At 38.6% G+C, this 22,151-nt stretch overlaps 1 long non-coding RNA gene across 1 annotated transcript; it reads left to right on the forward strand.

The window, feature by feature from the left end:
- The first annotated feature begins 1,930 nt into the window (after positions 1 to 1,930).
- On the forward strand, positions 1,931 to 12,627 carry LOC117244304. Its single transcript, XR_004497122.1, has 4 exons — positions 1,931 to 2,128; positions 8,476 to 8,541; positions 12,080 to 12,128; positions 12,248 to 12,627. It is a non-coding gene; the product is annotated as an uncharacterized LOC117244304 (long non-coding RNA).
- Positions 12,628 to 22,151: the final 9,524 nt, after the last annotated feature.

Consider the following 22,151-nt stretch of genomic DNA (forward strand, 5'->3'; position numbering starts at 1 on the left):
TGTACACACAACTTGATCTAAAATAGTAACACTGAAACTGTATTTTATGTGCAGCAGGAATCATAAAGTGAAGTGTATTATGGTCTAATGAGAAAACTCATGAAAGTCTGTGTTGACAACTTTAATATCAAATCTGTGGTCTTACATCCTTACAGTAAATGTTAGATCTGTTTTTGTTGCCAATTCAAGATGATTAGTCCTAGGACACAGGACAAACGAGATTCCTAAAGAAATACTATGTCACGACAGCACAATAAAAATCTAATATTTAAAGAGTTTAATGTGTATGAGTATTGGGACAACAAGATGTACCCCATCAGCTCTTAGATTAAAAAAATCTCAAGATTAAAGCCTTCCAGATGGCATGAGAAGTGTTTTCATAGCATGGCTATATGTTTAAGAAAACATGTAGTTCATTTAACTACAGTATTGAATTACCGGCACCCCCAAGCAATACTAGAAATCTTGCCATGGAGGCAGAAAATAGAAAAATAAAAGAATGTCTCATGGACCAAAGAGAACTATTTATTATTGATCATCAAAGGGCTGTAGACAGGTTCTTCATGTGGAAGCTAAGAAAAGACAGCTGAACAGAGGGAGTAGTTATATAAGAGTATTTAACAGCACTTTCATTTTCCAGAGATAAAATTAGATGTGCCAGACTGTTCAAAATTTGCCTCTGCTTGTCAACTTTCTATGAGGACCACATTTCAGAGGGTCATTTTAATCAAAATGAAAGACACATCCTATTAGGACAGCTTTGCTGACAGATTATTAAGATGAATTACTAGCATACACTTGTCCCCAATGCCTTGTTGATGTCAGTTAGTAGGAGGCAATGGGAGGACTTACAGTATAGGCTTTGCTCTGTAAGAGCAATTTACAATCAAAGTTAGCAATTCTAACTAAGTGAGAAGAGCTTAATCCTAGAGCTGTCACTAGACGTTATTTTCAGATTCCTGACACATCTACATTAAAACAGTTTATATGTAAAAGTTAATAGGGTCTAGGATATTTCATTATGTAAAACAATCAACTGTTTTTATTGGAACAACCACATATTCTCAGTGTGGAGGAGGCAGTGGCACAATAAAATAGAATTTTAAGTTGTGTCCATTTACAAGTCTTTATAATATCTATCAAAATAATTCTGAGTGACTATTTTTATCCTGGACAGCAGCTAGTGGACCCTTGGTCTGCCTATACAGTATGTAGACTTTGATGGTTAGTGGCTGAGCCTACTGTCTTGCTCCCTCTAACCCCACAGTTCAAATTTATGTTGACATTTTTTTCTCTCAAGGCAGCGAATATTATATTGTAATTAACTGTGGAAGCTGGAATATTTGACAGGTATTTAATGACAAGTTGCCACTTTCAAATATGATCAGTATGCTGCCATGCTTGAGAAAAGATCTCATTGCTGCGTCTCCAGCTAGAAACAAGAAAAAAAAGGCTGTTGAATCTGCCTCATGAGAGTTTCAGGTGCTTTACCTGTTTCATTTTCCCCAAACACAGACCTTCAGGCATATTCACTAGAAAAGCTATGAGTCAATATTAGAAACTCCTACGTTAGGGGAACACTTCTCTAGGTATGCATGTCTCTCTAAATAGTACAAAACAAGAGCAGATATTTAATTCAGAACACATCAATTATCTTTTGTTTTATAGCTGGCCATGTGAAACTTTTTCTCTGAGAGAACTAGGGGAAATGAATGTTCTGTACAATCTAAACAGAGTTGCTAAAAGTACATATGATGATAAGAGAGTAAGTACCTTTTAAAAAAAAAGAAAATTGAATGAGTTAGCTTCTAGGAGTATGTGGAGGAAAGAGATTTTGGGTAGGAGGCATGCTAATACAATGCCATCATCTTTATCCTACATTTTGCATAAGATGTCTTTTTGCTGTGGTATTCCTCTAAGCTTGTTGGAAATACTGCTGCATCCCATAGTATTAATACTCGCTTTTTCTCTTCAAGGCAGGGCATGAAGGCAAGCTGTAAGAGCACAGCTCCCAGGGAAATTGTGGTACTGCTTGGTCTGGAATGCAGATCTTAGGTTCTCACTGTGGTTCTTGCTAGTTCTGTGGAGGTCTGTCTGCACATCTGGAGCCAAGGGAAGCGTTTGACAGGTAGGACCCTCCCTTGGAGCCTTCTGCTTGCGTCTTTCATCCTTTTACAATGAAGTTGCAGCACGCGTCTTTCCAATTTCTCTTCTAAATAAGAAAAGGGGTCTGTCAGGAACTGCTCAGTTGTTTCTGATAACTCCAACCCTATGCTAATCATAACTCTGGCACGGTGTTTCTCCATCTGTGTGGAAGAGAAGAGCATGGGAGGAGCGGGTGGCGGCGGTGGTGAGGATACACTAAAGCCGAGGCATGCACCACAAACGAGACTTCGTTGGCACGCCGTCACACATTGTTATTGTGATTAATTACGCCCCTCAGTGTGCTTAGTGTATCCTGATGCAAGAAATAAAAGGAGTGACACTGTTTACCTTTCCCTACCGTGGTACCTGGGAATTCTCTGGCCTTGCTGTGGCTGCACTGTCTGTATCTTCACTAGATTTATAGCATATTTATCTTGTACAGGGGCAGACCTCTGTCTTCTCTAGAGATGTACTGGGGATCATGCTTCTTCATACAGAAGCTTTTAGCTTCTGTTTTGTTGCCTGTTTCCTTCACAGGGGAGGCTCTAATTTTTGTTGCTGCATTGATGATCATCTTTGGAAAAACTTCAGTCTAATAGTGCATAGCAGAAAGAAACAAAAAGGGTAATAAATTCTGGTATATTGTCTTACTTCATGGCAAACAGAACTTGACTCTTTGATGCCTTCTTCACTGAGGCTCAACACAGGACCTTTCTAAAGTTAGAGTGAAAAGAAAGTGTACTTTGCACGAAGGAAATTGTGGAGAAAGCAATCAGTGTGGTAGGAGAGTGATGCTTTTACTGCATTTGTGATGGAATGGAACACAGAGACCAAACATTGGATGATGTGAAAGGCTATGTATGAAGTGCTATTACTGTCACGATGATGACTGAATGCATGTTGAAATTACCTTTACAGGAATAGCAACAAATGATCTCTGTATCTTCCCCTCCTACTCATCCAAAGCTCTCAAGGCTGCATTTCTAATCAACGAAAAACAGGCATCCCACACCCATGCCAAGAGGAATAACCTGAGCATTCAAGCTCTGCTTTGGATTAAATGTTAAAATCGTGTACCCTATATTGTCAGGTTATAAGAATTGATGAGATAACGATAAATTCAGTTATAATTCTCTACGTCTACCCTCATGTCCTGTTACTCAAATTCCAGTGTTGCAAACAAAATTCTCATTAAGTGCTAATGATTATAATCATACAACACTTCATAGCATAGCATTGTCAGTAATTACATACACACATTCTTAAGTTGGAATCTTTATTAAAAATACATTTCCTTTTAGGGGCTTCAGTCACTTGAATGTGGAGTGAAAGTAAATTAGGCTGTGGTAGGCATTGCAGCTATAGTTACTACTTCTTCCATTATTGCAAGTTATTATAAGCTTGTATGATTGAAACTGCTATAGATAAGCATGCAATAATATTTTCACTGTCACCATGATCACTGACTGAGATAAGAACTTGATGTTCTATTTTTGTTCTGGATAGAGAAAAACAAGGAGGGGTAAATGGGGGGAAAGGGCTTCAAGTCTTGCAATGATATGCAAGGAAAAAAAATTTCCAAGCTTAAAGGAGGCCCACACATACGTCAATGATGACATGCAGCTCTCAGAGGATTTAGTGTTAAAGGGACATCTGCTAATTTTATTTGCAAGAGAGAAGAGAAAGCATGCACATTCAAGATACTTGTTGTATCATTTTTAAATCAAGGCCATCTTTTTCTCGGTGGTAAACGTGAAATGTTTTTAAAGGCCAGACTTAGCATAAAATCTATTGGTTGCTATGGAGACCACTTACCACACAGGACTGCACTCTGTGTTCGACTCTGTGATTTTCTCTATTCAAAGGTTTGCCATTGTCAAAAAACAAATTAGTTTTTCAGTTGTTTATTACAAAGTTCATTATGAGAAAGTTAATAAATAATATGGTATTTTATTAGTGTGAGGATAGGTGCCATGTGTGAATTAACCAGGGCACTATTCCTTAAATTTACCATTTTAAAATAATTATAGCAAAATTTGCTATTGTTAGGAAATAAAACAGAATTTGATCAGTCTGTGTAAATGAACATGAAGTGAAGCAGGTAGTTGGAAGTCTGATCCCAACAAAATTACATGGTAATACGCCTTTTCACACCTACACAGCACTTAGTAACAAAGCACTGAAAGAGAAAGAAAGATTAAACCCTGTTAGAGTAAAACTTTATACCTGAGGCGCATTACTTCTTTCCTTATGAAAGAAAAGGTGGGTTCAGGACCCCATGCTCACTGAATTATTCATGCTGTCTTTTGCATCTCAGATCTTTAGGGTTGAAACTGGTAGAGGTTGTTATTATCAGGAGCACAAATCTAACTAGGTACTAGGTTCAGTGAAAATCTGTTCGGCTGTTTCTCCTGAAGTGTTTATCTAATTACAGCAAATGCTTTCTGCCAAACTGTCCAGCACACCCACCCCCAAAAAGAACACATTCAGGGAGGATGTGCAAAGTATTTAATTTCTGGAATATGTTTGAAACTGGGGCTAGTTGATAGCTGGGATCTGGGTGAGAGAGACAATTCATTGAAGTATCATGGGAAGCCCTTTACATTACTTAAAGATATTTCCAAGACAAATTGATGTTAGCAAGTTCTTTCTCACTTCTTTTTTTAAATAACATTTTAGTCTAATTTCTAATTACTTGAGGAATGCATGAATATGTTGCTTTCAGCACTTGAGACTGGCTCCTATCCCCTCCTTGGTGCATTTTGTACCTTAGTGAGCCAAATTCAGAGCTGCTGCAAGAGGTACAGTTTCACTGACTTCAGAGAAATGCTGGTGCTGCTTTTGGTGTGTGGTCTCTCTCCCATTGACAGACCAATGATGGGACTCTCACACAACAGAGAAACAGGTCTCAGCTCAGCTTGGAGGTTTCTCTGTGGATTTTTTTTGTGTTTAACTATTGGTTTGTTTTTTATGTGATGGGTAGACCTTTGTGAAGCGTAGGTTGTCTCTAGTGATTTTGTAGGACCCCCTAGACATATGAAAGGATATCCAAGACATGGTGGTTGATGATGGTCATTTTTAGAAATGCTGAGTTTGTAGGCAGGTAATGCAGTAGAGATTGCTTAATTGCAAATCTCATTTTTTTGCCAAGCATTTGTGTGCATATAAGTTATTTTGATTTCACTTTCCTAGTCAAAGCACTCTCCTACTAAATACCAACTGTACAGTGTCAAGTCCTGATAATTAACGTGTTGCAAACATGCTATTAAGACAAATCAGATTGAAACACATAAGAAAAATGAAAGCATAATTTAATTCCAGCTATTGTCAGTCTCTTCAAGAATTATTATGCAGTTGGCCTCCTCCTGTGCAGCTCTGTTTTAGCAGAGCGTGCACTGTTTCGCACTGCATGCAAAGTAACTAAAAAAGAAATAAGTCCCTAAAAAGGAATGCTCCAGTTGAAACAAGCCAGTGGGGGCTACTTAGGCAAAACTAACTGGTGACACTATGTTTATAGTAATGGACAAGGGAATATGACTCACAAATGGTGCAGAAAACATATGTTTAATAAGCTTCTACTAAAAGTGTCATATTATTATTTATAATAGAAAACTTTTACCCCTTAGAATAAGCTTTTCATTTTTCTTTGTGGTCAGGTTTGTGTTTGAGCTCTCCTGCTTAACATCTTGCCCATGTTTTTCCTCTGTTTGACTCCAGTTCCTTCAGAGATCTCAGTAGGGGATCTGTTTTCCTTCTGTGTTCTGCCAGATTTCATTAGGGTGCTATGGACTGTTAATAGAGCAGAATTTTTTGCCTACCGCATAAAATGGAATAATATTGTCTTTAATCAAAAGTAAATGTCTAGGAAGCTATCCCTATCTGAATCAGCTCTCCTCCTCTACTTCTAAAGCAGCCTGACAAGGGGCAGAGTATTAGACAAAGCATTGTTTCTGGAACTGTTTTCAGATGAATGAGGCATTCCTCAAAGGCACTGTATGTACAACATGAAAGAAGCAATCCCGACATGCACAAAGAGACCATTCAGGATTCCCATACAAAATTACTAGCCTAATAATATGACCTGAATCAGACATAAAGCACAAGATATTTGTCCATGTTTTTTGAATGCTGTCAAAACTTTTACAGGAATATTCACAAATGGGAATCTGCTTCTTGCTACATTTTGCAGTTCTCAGTCTCTCTGCTTAAACCAGTAGCTCATTGAAAAAATCTGGGGGCTTGGTTTAATATCATTGACTGTACCATGGGTTCTGCATAACATCTATGTTGTTGACAAAATAGTGACTGACATCCTAGTGAGAGGTAAGACTGGCATTTTCAGTCCTCATCAAAATGAAAATCAGTGCATAGTTCAATTTGGAAGTTTCATTTAGGTTTTCCTGTGACTATGCTTGTTAGTAAATCTTACATTTTTCCTTAAGAGAAATTTGACAGGAATTCCATGGCTTGTTTATAGTGCATTCTATTTATAATTAATCTCTTCTTCTGATAAAGCATTAATGAAAACTGTGATACCATTTTTAGGCTGGAATTTACCTGTTTCTAGTAGTTCAGTGCAGAACTTAGTCATGGACTTCGTACTGGATTCTCTTTCCAGCAGGTATCAAGAGCAATCTTAACTCTTTATGTTATCCAATGCCTTTATTCAAGAAGAAGTAATGGTTTTTCTGTTAGACTGTCCCAGATCACAGTTCTGATTTTAAAGTTCAGTAATTTGAGTGAGTTAAAAGCAGGGGAGATGCTGTGTGCATGAATTAAAGGTATTTATAGAAAACAGCCATCAAATGATGACCTATAATGCAATGATAAAGAATGAGTCTGCCAAGGTTTGTTCTGTTATTATGGGCTTTAATACTTTAATATAGAAAAAATAGTAATGAGAGAGACGAAAATGTTGAGAAACGGGAGCCAAAAATTTAAAAATGGGGGAAATTCCTTAGGAAGAACAAGTAATATATGAACCCAAATAGTTGAATTGTCTAGTCCAGGCTCAAAGTGGCAAAGTACAAAAACTATTCTTCAGTCCTTTGCCAAGTATTGAGTAATCAATTGTTTTGATCCAGTTGTCTTCTATTTTTTCTATTATATTTTTATAGTTAAATAGTAAGCTGGTCTGTTAGGATAAACCAGGCAATTTTCTGAGTCTGTAATGCCATAATACTTAGTAAACTATTTGATGAACAATTTTGAAATGTAGCTCTGGACAGTTACTTTATTAACAGAGGATAACATATTCTTATATGACAGTCCTTTCTTAATCTATTTGTTGTGGTTGTTTAGTAAGGCAGAATAAACTGTAGCATGTCCCTGCACTCAACCTTGTATCTTAGTGCTGCCATGCAAACACTTTAGTTACATGAGATTTTCAATAAAAATTCCACACAGGCACATTTGTTTGACCCAGTATTGGGCAAACAAAACATTGGCATTGCGTGTATGGTGCCTCATCCTCCTAGAACAGATGAATCAAAGAAAACGTGCACATAACAAAAATGCCCAAAGCTACTGCAGGAAAACTCCTTACCATTTTTCCTGCTTTATGAGGGGTGGGGCTTTCTTAGGAATGATTCTGTTTCCCTTTCTCAGCCCTTTGTACTATCCTTTGTCTATCAGATTTGGAAGAACAGTGTTTGTAGTCAGATTTTTAAGGACAGTGGAGACTCAAGGTTTTAGAATATAAGTCTTGGTTGCAACTTTATAACTAAATAGTGAGAAATCATGGCGTGTTTTTTCTCCTGTGTATAATGTTTATGAGTGCCCTTACCTTTATGACCTTTCCATCTCTAGAATTTCAGAGTAATGGTCATTTTACTTACTACCCACATGTTGTATGGAAAATACTGGCTCCTGCTTTTCTGTGAGGAACCTAGGTTGTTCATTCAACAAAAGATGGTGTTAATAGTGGAATAGTGTTAAATGTAAATGAATCTACAAAAAAGTGGCAAGAGTGGTGTTGAAAAAACATTGAAATAACCAGTTATTTTTGTGAGACTTCTGAAAGATTTTCATTATTTTGGGTTGAACTTTGGATCTGAATTTATATCCAGATTGCCCTTGGGAACTGCAATTCAGCTATCAAATACCACTGGCATTTAGCCTTAGTTTGGGGAGTAGATAGGAAAAGAGCCAAAGCTGCAGTGAGAGAGGATAAAAAAGGAGCTGAGCAAAGCAGACAAAGTGGCCAGCCCTAATTTATTAAAAACATAAACCCAGTTGTGTGCATTTGTGATGCTTCTTGTAATGTTCAGTGTTTCTATTTGGTTACAATTTTGCTGCCTTTTTCACTCCATTCTTTCGGTTTTTCTGAAGGAATTCTATCCCCAAACTACAGCCCAGCAGTGAGTTCTGGGATACAGAAGTCCCTGAGAGTTCAATGTAAGTAAAAACTGGATAACTTCACTCTTTTGGGGACTGAGTGGGATTTTATCTTGTCCAGGTTTATAGTGGGAAACTGTTTTTCCTGCTTTTACTGCTACATACACTTCTCATCGACAATACTTTAAGGTTAAATGTGCATATTTATAAGAAGTAATTTTTTATCCTGCACCAGCTGGGCAAGGAAATCTTTTCATGGGCTTTAGGTATCCAACAAGTTGTGTAAACAAAAAAGTTTCCCCCTGTCTAGTGGCCTCTACTTGTGTTGAACAAACAGCTAATTTAATATATTGAACATTCAAATCAAAACAGAAGTAATTTTTACTGGTTCTGAAGAGCAATGGAACACTGAAGTATGGATCCATTGGTTTGTGTTTTTCCAGGGTCAAGATGCAGTGATTTCTAAATAGCTACAATTCACTTTATAAAGGCAAAAACCCGAAAAGAATATAATCGAAACAGTTTATTTTAAAATGAAGACAGAAGCAAAACTTTACCAACTGCACTGTAAAGGGACAGGAAAAAAATACTGAATTCTGTGAGTTATAATTATTGAAATTGGTTTGTTTCACTTCAAGAACATTTGTTAATCATTGATTTGAGTTCGTACAGTCTCTGACCTCACTATGCCAAAAAAATGAAGATGAGTTTAGTTAGATTTACTTGTACCACAAGGGGCATGGAAAGTACAGAAGGAGGAAGTATTGAATGTATATTAAAAGATTTACATTAAAAATTTATGTACATCTGTGTTTAAACCATGACTACTTGAGAAAGACTGTGTTGAACTGGCTGGTGTTCTGATGCACCGTACTGAACTTTGTGTACTGGACCCTCTGAGATAGAGGGGTGTGCATACGGTGCAGATCCCAGAGCACTGTACAGTTCAAGCATATCTTCTGTCTATTTAAGGTAGAAGATTTTTTAATTTGTATGTCTTGGATTCCTTTTTCTGTCAAATGACAGTACTTATTTTAGTTGCTATCAGATTTCTAAGTAGCTCACAGATAAGAATAACTTTTCCCTAACTGAGAAACGTGTAGGTTTATAGGCTCTGTTTTGTGTCACGACACATTTAAAAATCATTTGAATTTTCTAATGAATATGAAAATTAAAAGATGGATTATTTCAGTAAGATATGTCAGTATTGGTGACAACATCCATTACCTTCTTTGTGCCAATGCGTTTGCAAGTTTAATACTGTGTGACCTTGAAACTTGCAGGCTAAAGAGTACTGCTGTTTGCAGTAGAGGGGACCTGACTCTAGCAAGCACTGTTTGGCACAGAAGTAAATGGCATATAATTGCTTGAAATACTTCTAAAGGAATATAAATAACATAAATTTTCCTCCATGACCGACAAGATAGACCTTAGTCTACAGAGGTCCTCTCTTCCCTTCCTCTCATGTCCTTTTATTTTGAGGCAGTTCTCTGTCCACTGAACTAAGTGCTGCTTTCCAGAAATCATGACACACTAATTAATTCCTCAGTTGAGGCGCAGCCTGCTGATTTGTAATGCTTTCTCTTCATACTCATTTCAAATGATTGTTAAATCAGAGCACTGAACACCCACATTTCTGCCGTGTTCCTTCAGCAATGTTTAACAAATTGGTTCTCCAGAATCCTCTGTTCCCTTCCCTGAAGAACTGCTGCTCCAGTGGGCATGATGTCAGTCCTGTCCCACTGCAATAGTGACATTCACCTCAGCAAAGTCTGTTTATAACTCAGTGCTGTAGTGTCCCCTGCTCAAATCACAATTAGCCACCTCTGCTTGCAAAAGTTGTCATCTCGTTTTTCTATGACTGAGCAAGGCTCTGCATATGAGCATGCATGGTATCCATGGTATTGCACTTGTCCCCATTTAAAAACAGATTTGATGGTGGAGGAGTATTTCCTCCCAATGGTATTAGAAACTGTATCTAAACTACCATGCCAAAAATCCTCAATAATTCTACAAATGATGTCTAGCTGCATTTACTGTACCTTCCTGTAATGTGTATGCATGAAAGAACCGGGTGATGATGATTTTATTGTGTCAGAAGATGTCATACCATAACTAGACCTTAAAATACCAGCAAATCTAGCTCTAGAAGGAGTAGCTGCAACCAGTGTACTGCTACATAAAATTGTGTATTTAGGTGCTGAGAAGTTTGAACTAATTCCCCTGTTTGTAAGTATAGGTACAACTTTGTAGCCCATAGTAATTTTGTTTACTGCCCAGAGCATGTTTCTGGATGTAGATTCCTTATGCTTTCGCAGAACAGCCCCTTTCTCTTTAAGCTGAAGTGTTGGGGAAGGGGAAAGCAGGCTCAATGCATGACAAGAAAAATTTAGCCTCTGCAAAAAATACTGGATTCTACTAGACAGAGTAATTAATGAAAGGATTTAGAAGAAAGAGCCTATGGAACTCTTTAAAGCACAAAAAAGGGACATTTATCTGGATTATGTCTCTTGCTGCAGTTCACATTTTCAGCTGGCTCCGTGTCAGTAGTAGCTTATGATTCTGTTAGCTTTACACTGAGAGAAATCATACGTAGATGATAGATGCCACTTGTGGAGTTTTCTTTGTTGGTTTTTTTTCCCCCTGCTCTCAGGCTGCAGTGTATTAGCAGGTTATTGTCCTGTAACATTGAGACAAATGTAACAAAGTTAATTGGTAAATAGGTGAATATTCATTTACAAGCAGCTCTGAGTCGTTCAGTATTCTTATGACTTCTGCTTACAGCAAAAAATTAAGGTGAACAAGTAGATGGCATAAACTCTGAAAAAAACCCAAACAATCCACCTGCCTCATTTTAATGACTGAGGCACAGTGAGATATGCAAGACTGGTAACTCCAAGAGTAGCAGATCATACTCTTGTGTCATGGAGTTAATTCAAGAAATGGGTTTTAAAGGGGAGGTATTTGTTATTTCATGCTTCAATGAGTTGGTGTTTCATAGAGATACCTGAACTAAGGAATAAACTTTGTAACCATTTGATACAAATAGACTTTTCTCTTTTCACCTTTCCACATAATGCCCCTCTGCCAGAGTTTTTGTTGAACAGTGAAACCTGAAATTAAATTATACCAAAACACACACTTGCTGTGTCAGCCATGTTTCAGTAATGTAAATTCAGACAGATAACTTGTGGAAGATCAGATGGAGAAGAGTTTGTGTACTGTAGGTGTTGCACCAAGCAGCATGGTGGTGTACAGCTCATCAGGACTGCTTGGCCTCTTGGGTTGATAGAGTTATGAAGTCTTTAGCTGTTGATCATCACAGCAAAGAGACTGTTTGTAGACTAGCAACATGAAGGGAGAGTGTGCTGGTTTGTAAAGTGCTTGGAAAATACCTCCAAACACAAGTCTATAGTTCTGATTGCATGTTCTTGTTCAGTGTGATTTTTTTAAGAGTCTCTGTTTTCATGTGTTTCAGCACAACTGTGAGAATATTCTAGTTGCAGGGACTTCTGCAAAGGGTTAAACAAAAATAGAAATCTTCACTGTATCATAGAGGCTTGTTTCAAAGTCCAAATCACTTTTTGTCCTTTTGCAGACATGGCTTATGTTCCTTCTCTGAATTCTGGGTACTTGAACTTCTTCCTGTAAGTATTAGTTTGTGCTGTTTTCTACTGATTTTTCTTCTCATGGAGTGAGCTGATGAACTTAAGGAAGGCCTTTGTATATAATTTTTGCATTGTCTTTATGTACACAACCTATGCAGAAGACAGCTGGACAGCTATTGTGTACTTTGACAGCATGCACTGAAAATGTTGGAGTCTCTCTCTTCAGTTTTTGGTACTGTTTCTCAGATTTTAGCTTCTTCATTGCTGATTCATATGGAGATGTAGTAGTCTGTTTTGCAATGCTGACTTGAAATTGTAAATGCAATATAGACCACACACAGTTTACTGTAAGAAAAATTAATAAAATATCTGTCTTCATTTCCAGGCACTATTTTAAAAAAAGTAATAAATCAATGTAACTCTCTGTAAAGTTATAGGATTTATTAAAGACAACAGCTGTGTTCAAAATAGCAAAAGTGCATCTCCATTAATTCTGCTATATGTTGTTCTCAGATAAGACTTGTTTTCCACCTGACAGGAGTCCTAAACTTAAACATGTTTATTATGGATTTAATATCGGAGGTGTTTATGTTCATATCACAGAACTCAAAACTGAATGTGAATTAACTGTAAATTTTGACACTGTCTTAACTATAGAGCAACATACAGACTCTGAAGATAAAGGTGTATTAATCCTCTTAAAAGTGGTTGAAGCTCAGATGACTTCCTATTTAACTTGCTTAGGCGTTGAGAATGATAAAAACTTAAAAATTTCTGGAGTCCTGGAACCACTTCAACCAGTCTGTCCATACATGAAATAAACTGATTTATGTATTGAACTTTCCCTTGGCCCTTTTCAGCATGTGTCATGGACCCCTCAGGATCATTGACTCCAACTCCTGGCCCTGAGCAGGACCACCCCTTGTCACACCCTGTGCCTGAGTGTTGTCCAAAAGCTTCCTGAACTCTGTCAGGCTGGTGCTGTGACCCCTTCCCTGGGGAGCCTGTTCCAGTGCCCAACCACCCTCTGGGTGAAGAACCTTTCCCTGATATCCAACATAAACCTCCCCTGACACAACTTCAGGCAATTCCTCGAGTCCTGTCACTGCTCACCAGGGAGAAGAGATCAGTGCCTGAGGTCTCCCCTCAGTCTTTTCTTCTTCAGGCTGAACAGGCCAAATGACCTCAAGTCTTCTCACACCTTCCCCTATAAGCCCGTTGCCATCCTTGTTGCCCTCCTCTGGACACTTTCTAACAAAGTAATGTTGTTGTTTTCTTTTTTTTACATTGTGGCACCCAGAACTGCCCCCAGCACTGGAGGAGAGGCCGCCCCAGTGCAGAGCAGAGCAGGACAATCCCCTCCCTTCCCTGGCTGATGCCCCCAGGACAGGGTTGGCCCTCCTGGCTGCCGGGGCAGAATGACTCACATTCAATTGCCATCGGCCAGGAGCCCCAGGTGCCTTTCTGCAGCGCTGCTTTCCAGCCTCTCGTTCCCCAGTCTGTATATGCATTCAGGGTTGCCCCATTCCAGTTCAGTAGGAGAGAGCTTTAACATTTTCCAACTTTGTTTTCTTGCTAATATTGTTTTTCCACTCTTTTTCAATGATAATCCTTAGTTTCTAATGTCCCCACTGCGTAGAGTTGCAGGTAAGTTTGTGGAGTTACTTTATTTTCCATGCTGAATCAGATTGAATCTTCTGGATTGTAGCCAAAAGACACCTGCAAACATTTTTACTATCCGATCTTCTTAGTCCCTCTGTTGTTGTGACAGTTTGTCTCCTATGGTATCCAAATTTTTTCACTTGTGATGATAAAGAGCTTCAGCTCCAGCTCAGTTTCCAGCTGGTTCCTCTTGTCAGGTTCATAACATAGGCAATGCACTTAACCCAGTTATTTAACTATTACATTTGAAAACAGTTTTGCTGAATGAAATAACAGCAATTCTTCAAACCTCAATTAGGCCACTGTGTTGTATTGTTTCTGCTAATCAGGCTGGTTTCTAGCAGGCTCTCTTGGGCCAGCCTCACCACATCTTTTATGTTTTATACTAAATCTAGGGCATGGTGTGGTGTTGAGGACACCTTGTCATAGCTGGACTTTACTGGGTTTAAGATGGCTACAACTTGGTGGTTACAGAGAAATGTGACCAGGGAGAAGCATGTGGATTTTGGTAGCAATCCCCATTGTTAAATAAGGCAGACAGCAGCTGCTGGTATAGGGTTTTGTGACATGGTTGATGGGTTTTTTTCGCATCTGCTATTGAGTCTGGCTTAATCATTGGACCAGGTCACTTGTTTGAAATGGTAAAGTATAGCTTTCAGAAACTTGATCCATGTAAATGATAAAGTTCATGCCTGGGTTTTGTTGTGAAACTTGCCCCTTCATTGTCTGGCTTTCTTCTTGGATATTGCAAACTGGAAAAAATTTTTCTGTCAGCTATTACCTTGGCATTTATGAGATGTAAGGATAGGACCTCAGTGAAATGGGAGAAGCTATTTATTATAGTACCGAGTCTGATAGTCTGCTAAATTCTTCTTGAACAGACTAATTGTATCCATGTTCATTTTCTCAAAGGGATGAGAATTATATGTGGGATTAGAAGGATTCAGGGAAATTTTCCAAAGTCAGCCCTTGTCAATTGAGGCTGTACAGGGAGAAACTCTGTATGTTCTTGTAAAATATTGGTCTTGTAAAATACTGTTGAAGTAACTGGGGCCTGTTTAATCTCCTGGCCTTGCCAGTGTAAATGTTTTAGTATTTCATGTGTTCTTGTGATTTCTGGGATTCAAAAAGAACTGTCTACTGGATCCTATTTTGGCTATCAGCAAGAAGCAAAAGCTAAAGACTTGTCCATTCCTCTTTACTGCTCTAAAATTTCTACTGGAAGGTCCTAGAAGATTGGTACTCTGATAAGGTTTCCTTTTCTTCATTCTACCTGACACCTTATCTCTGCTATCAACAGGTTTAGAATCTTGTCCCTGGCAATTACGTCACTGGCTTCTGCCCTGTTATGATGGAAGAGGTTTCTTCTCTTGTGTTGATAAATGTCCACAGGATTCATGTCGGATGGCATCGGGGAAAATATTGCACTGAGAGGGACCTCTGAAAGTGTCTAGTCATGGGACCACTCTGCAAATAATTATAGTAAGCACAGAAGCCTGAGAAGGATGTGTGGAAACACACCATGATAACAGTAAATGTTAAAAAGCAAAATTAAATAACCCCTGTATGTATGCATACACATCTGCATGTATAATCATCTTAATTCCTCCTCTCCAAAGTGAGTAATTTTGATGATCAAACAGGTTTTCCCTTACCCACATCTTTGCTGCTTGAACAGCCCTGATTATAATTAGTCCCTTATGCAAATGGCAGATGAAGCCTTGGGAGGAGAAGAGCCTTGCAAGAGGGAAGGGAGTTCCTTGAGAAAATATCAAGAGATAAAGAGAGGTGTCCAGATTCTTGGACATAACAGATATTTGCACTGCTGGCAGAGCTTGCACACCTCCTGTGTCATCTGGATCCATTTGTTTATGCCTGTGCCTGCATCTGTCACAGACACACACCTCTTATCCAGAGAGAAAAGATTCACAGGGTTCCCTGTCAGCCTCGCCCCCCCATTTGGGGCAAACAAAGCAACTCAAGGCAGACACAAGGAGGAATGCAGACTGGTAGGGACCCCCTCAAAGTCTCTGCTCAGCCCCCTGCTCAAAGCAGGGCTACCTCAAAAGCTCAATCAAGTGGCACAGGACCTTTTCCCACAAAGCCTTGAGGGTCTCCAGAGATGGATTTTCTGCAGCCTCAGTTGCAACTGCCTGACTCAGGGCTTATCCACCCTCTTTGGGAAAGGTTTTTTTTCCCATTTCCCAGACAACTCTGTCCTTGCTCCAACTTGTTGGCTCCTGTCCTTTTCCTCTATGCACCTCAGAGGAGAGCCTGTCTTCTCTGTGGCTCCTGGCAGGTATTTGAAGGGAAAAAATTCCATTCCCCCTGCGTGCTCTTTCCTATGCTGCACCACCCTTGGGCCCTGCTCTGGATTTTCTCCAGGCTGTCAAGATTGGTCTTGCTCCAGGAATTCTCACATCTGGACACTCAGCTCTTCAAAGATCTTTAGTGGGTACCACCATTTTCTCTGTAGTGCTTAGATTTAGTACTATGTTCACAGGGATTTCTGGGAAGAACTTTCTAATACACTGGATTCTACTTAGACCAGGATCCTGATTATGGGTTCACCTTGCCAATAAGATTATTATGATCAATTGCTGTCCTTTACTGTGCTTTTTCGATGGTAGATGAAGTGTTTATTTCATAGTGTTTATTTAGCAAACTCAACACAATTATAAGGCTTGGAGAGATAACTAAACAGAAAAGAAATTAAAATTTAAAATTTAAAATGCCTCTATTTGACTCACATTACCACCCCAATTTCTTTTTATAGCACAGAGCTGTTTATAAGAGCCACTTGGACTTAGTGCTTCTTAGTCATTATCAAGGAGCAGTTTTTACCATTCTGCTAGGTTACGTTCCCTAGTTTTGGAAAACCATATGTCCTTTCAGCAAGGCCAGATACGGCTACTACTTGTGTAAAAGTGAACAGGATCAGTTTGCTGTTATACTAGCTTAAGGCTAAGCCCCGATGCAGGAGTGAGGTATAATGGATGAAGTATAATACCTTGCACTGTGTTCCTGACCTCAGGCCCAATCATGAGTTGGTGAAGGTCTCTAAGTTCCTTTTTTTGATAACCTGCTTGAGCAGGATCCAGTTGTTTCTGAGGAGCAGCTGCCACTCTTACTTTGGATAATGCCTCGCTCTGTTCTGCCCCTGCTGTCTCCTGTGTGGGAGAAGCTGGCTGGGCCAGTGCCTGGGAATCCTTCATGGGACCCTTGTTTTTCCTCTACAGATGCTGGGATGTCCCCTGCCTCAGTAGTCCCGTTAATGTTTTGCAGTTTGAGAGGCTTTGAATGATATTTGCTCAGTGATAGTTCCCAGTACACTCCATTGGGTGTATACATCATTTTGTGAAAAACATTTCAGCTGAGGAAAATTATTTCATCTCCGGACTTGTTGCAAGCTTCTATTTGTTGCTGTTTGTTTGTTTGTTTGTGGGTTTTGTTTGTGGTTTGTTTTTGGGTGTTTTTTTTTTGTTACTCTTGTTGGTTGTTTGACCTGTTTTAAAAGACAATCTGCAGGGAGAATCTTCCTCGATGGCTAATTATTTGTTTGCTAAAATATTTTAATTTTGTTTCATCTGTTAATTCCCTCCTGGTTAAAATTTCAAAGCCTCATCTAGTGGTATCTTCTAGAAGCCCTGCTATCTCCTAATTACAGCTTATCTTCAAATCCCTACAAAACAGCTGTAATCAAACTCCTATTGAATGTCCTGGTGTTTTGGGGCTTTTTTTGAGTTAAGGTAGATGTATTGATAGTTATTCCTAGATCTACTTATGATTTGAAAAGTTGGCTTCAAAACTTACGTGAAATTTACCCTCACAGTTAATTGCAGAGACAAAACAACTTACTGTATCTTCTCTAGGATATAATTTAAGGTCTTTTGAGATCAATGTAACAATTTCACTTGCACTCTTTTTAGAGTCACCGATAAAGTAATTTATTTCTGTTAGATTTGATGCTTTATTGGGAGTGCAACCTTTCATACTAGTGTAACTTTGCTGACATTATGGTGTTCTCTCTCTGTTTTTATCTTGCTAACATCTTAAGAAAATTCATATACTGTTTAATAAACTGCATTCCATGAATTCCAGTAGTTGCATATCCTGCATGGTCATCACTTGTAAGCAGAGCCTTTCTCTGGGGAACTCTGGGATACTTTTAATGAAACCCAACCAAAGCTGGGTTTTTCACTTGTTAGGTTAGTTTAGGTTGATGTTGCTGTCTCAAGCTGTTATACCCATAGACATATTCATGCTGTGGAAAGATTTCTTGGTTCCAAACAGTTTCCTTCTGTATATGGACTTCATTTTCTGCAAACAGTCATTGTCTCATCATTCCTATACAGCTCTGTAAAGAGCTGAGAGTAAAGCATCTCTTTCAGGAGCTTGGGGATTAATACAGGCAATTCTATCAGAAATTGCTCTTTATTAAAGAGTGATGTGCCTAAGTCCAGGAGAATCAGCAAAAACCATCTTTCCTTCCTCGAAAATGCTATTTTCATTTAAATCTGATTTGGTTCTATCACATTTTTTTTCTGTTCTGGAATAAACCTTTCTGGAACTAAACCACAAGAAAGCTCCCTTGAAGCAAGTTTTTGCTACTACTTTCTTCGCAATTTTTGAAAGAGTTTATTCAGGCTTTTGTACCTTACTCATCACCATAGTTTCTCTGAATGCTTTCAGAGGATGCCAAGTGATGTGCATAATATCTGACATATGTGGTTTGTTATCTGTCTGATTGCCTTCCCAGAAGGAAAATTCTAAGTGCAGTAGTAAGTTTGCTTTTGAAGGACTTTGGGGATAGAAGACAGTTTGTCTAGACTTTGATTAGAAATTCTTGTTACTTTTCTGACCCTTCAGCAAAGGGAACTACTTGCTGAACTACTAGGCAGTCAGTGGCTGCTACCTTTTGCTGTTAATTCTAGGAAAAAGCAGAAAGCAGTAACATTTCAATATTTATTCATGTTCCTTTAAGAGCCCTTAAGTGACAACTGACTTCTCTGTTAACGGAGGAACAGTAAAGGAAACAGTGAGATGACAAAAAATCCAACTAGCTGATATTAAATAGTTCACCTTAAGGTACTTACTGTTTATATGAACTCCTGGTATCTGCTAACAGTCATATTATTGGACTGATGCAAGACCTGGCTTGTTTCCATTGTATGTGCAGGGTGCATAGTTGCAGGGGAGGAGAGCCATGGCTCAGGTGAGCCACTGGCAGGAAAAATGTCACGTGCAGATACGATTCACTTGCATTGCTCGTACTTTTTTGGCAGCAAAACAGTTCAACTTATCAGTATTGAACTCATGCATTCTGAATGTTTTCTTTCCATTTTATTGTCTAGATGCAGGGAGCTGTATCTTTTAGCATGATTAATATTCAGCTATACCTGTTCTGGCATGGTAATGGCATTTCTTGTTGATAATAATCTCTTTCTTCCCACAAAAATCTGTCACCAATAGCATGGACTCCACCTTTCAGAAAAGCAGGAACAAAGGTGAGACCCAGACAGGGCAAAGGTTAGCAAGTAATTTCCTATTCTTGTTTTAGATTTTCTTTGGTGTTCATGTACATGCTAACTTTAAAACCTGTTAATATTCTTACACAGATCTTGGATCCTCTTGTCTTTCTCAGTTTTACTTTCTTTGCTTTAAGTCTCTGGTATTCGTTACACTATGGTTTGGTGTATAGCCAGGCTTTGGAGTCTAAGAAGGCCATTTTGCAAACTATTAAACGAAGAATTAATATGGTTTTTGTAAAATCACATGCATTTCCCCACTTCTTATTTTGTTTCCAAAATTAGCCTTGCAAATGGAGCTTTGGGGCTGAACAAGAAATTGCTGAGATTTCTTCCTCCGCACCTACTCCAAAGGTTGAAGATGAATCATTGTGTTTCCTGGGAGAGCGTGGGGCCTGGCAAGTCTAGTGATTCAAAGTGAAGCCTTCATAGACATTACCAGTATTTTTTAAGCCCTGCTGTCTGGCACAGATCTGGGTGGTTTTCTAGAAGGTTAAACTGCTTAACTGGTCTCTGAATGGTGACAGCTGATCAGGAGTTATGGCCCAACTTAGATGTATTGATCATGGGGTGGGAGTCTGGCAGTGAAAAGGGGAGGAAGAGAGAGGATGAATCCAATGAACAAGAAGAGGTTGCATTTTCTGTAGGTGGGGGTGCTGCATGGGAATCAGGGATTAGGGGGCACAAAGGAGACAGGGAGTTCTAAAGTCAGGTGAAAGAAGGCATTTATGGAGAATAAGGGGTTGGTCATAGGATGGCAGTATTGGTCAGAAAAGGAAAGGAGAAATAGTTTGTACAATATGGAGGAGGAAAATAGAGGTGGCAGTTCTCAGGTATAAGTAGCCTGTCATGCTGAAATGTGGAAATAAGTTAAATGCCACATCTGCCTTACAATTATTAATTTATTAGAGAAAGACAATTGTGATTAATTCCTGCAATAAGTGTGGAAGTGTTTTTGTAATTGTAGCAGTGTATATATGGATCTGGATTTACTTTATTGGTGGGTTTTTTGCTTAATCTTGTTAATATTCTAGGAAGGTCTTTCTGGTGATGTACTGCTTCTGTATGAAATTCCCTTCAGTCTTTACAGTGTCTTCTATCATGAGATTCTCTGGAAGGACCTGAGGGACTGAGTAGATAATCTATTAATTCAGGTAAACATTTATTATGCTTTTCTTTTCAAAAATGAAAGAGTAGTTTTGGCTCCAACACATCCTCACTGGGTTTATTTCATACACACATACAATTGTGAAAAGTCCTAATCTATTCATCTCATGATTGAATTTTATGTCCTTTCTATTAAAGTTATTCTGTAAGTGATGCAGTCCACTGGATTAAGGGATTGTGAGTGCTGAATAGGATTTGTTGCAACATATTGTCAGAAAGGAAGAATTTCTTGATTTAAAGCCGATAATCAGATAAACTCCAAAAATAGTCCTAGGTGCCTCTTTTTAGTACTGTATGCTTTTCATTTACCTGGCTATGTGCATGTAGAGCTCTCCTCAAAACACTTTTTTCTTTAAGGGTTTCATCTGACACTGATTTGTACCAAGTAGTACCCTACTGACAATTGATATCATACAGAAGGTTGACAGACTGGGTTTTAAATTAAGATGAGAACAAGAAGGGATCACAGAAAAGAAAGAAGAACTATTAAAAATAAAAGAAAAAGAGGCAAGAACTAGAAGTTAAGATCACACAGTCATTTGGGATTTCAGTCACCTTGAGTTACAAAATGTTCTTTATTCATACTGTTTTAATTGGAGTGTTAAACAGTTTAACAAGAACAGTTCATGCATAAGTCTTTTTAAAGAAATTAATTTTGAAAGGACATATGCTGAAAGAGCTTGTGAGAATACAAAAGAAACTTTATGAATATGAGACTATGGGAAGCACTGTGAGACAGGTAATTTACCACCACACTGTCTAGGCAGTGGATTTGCCTCTTTCTTTTCTTTTCCCTTTTTCCTCTTTTAGCCTTCTTGTATTTTGTGTTCTTCTTAGGCATCACCTTTCTGCTTTCCATGTGCAGTTCAGTTCCTGAATCCAACTTGTGCTTGTTTGATACCACCAAAAAACATTTTCAGATCAGTTAATTAATTCCCGGTATTTGTAGCCTAATGGTATACAACTTATGTATATTACTGTCAGTAAGCATTGAAAAGACCTAACAAATCAGCCCTGAGCCTTGGAATTCTATATGCCAGCACTTGTGGGAATCATTGCTCATCTCTTCACTGTGCTACATGCCAGCAATACTAACATAATTCACCTGGGTGGGGTTTTTTTGTAGGAATGCTGTTTGTTGCATGACTATTCAATTTACAAGTTAAAATCTGTGTTTCAAACAAACAGGAATAAATCTTGTGCACATTATATGCACTTTTTATTACTTTATCCTTCTTCTCTGGATTCTGGTTCCATGTTTTTGAATTCCAGGTCTTCCTAATTTTTCTATAGACAGATCCCCACCTGAAAAGCTCTGGTCTCCACCTGTCTCTTGTATTTTCACAGTTGGCGTATTTGGATCATTGCTTACTTTTTGTTTGCTTAATTATTTGAGGTTCTGAAATATTTCTGATTGTTTGCCTCAGGGGAGTTGATGCCAACCCATGATACACTATCACTGCAGAAGAGCTTACCAAGGGAAAGTCTTGTGCTCCCCCTTGGTGAATGAGCTCTGATTTCTGTAGCCAAGGGAGTTCTGCATGTGGAGACGACGAGTGTCCTAACCTTAAACCAATTAAGGGTAAAACATTTAGATGGATCCAGCTGCCTGTGGACCTTGACACCTAAATGCACATGATGTTTCACCTTAAAATCCCAAACACAAAAAACTCTGCAAAAGTTTATCCGAGCAGACCAGATATCT

This window comes from Parus major, chromosome 4 (assembly GCF_001522545.3).
Source record: "Parus major isolate Abel chromosome 4, Parus_major1.1, whole genome shotgun sequence".
In the NCBI taxonomy this organism is placed as follows: Eukaryota; Metazoa; Chordata; class Aves; order Passeriformes; family Paridae; genus Parus; species Parus major.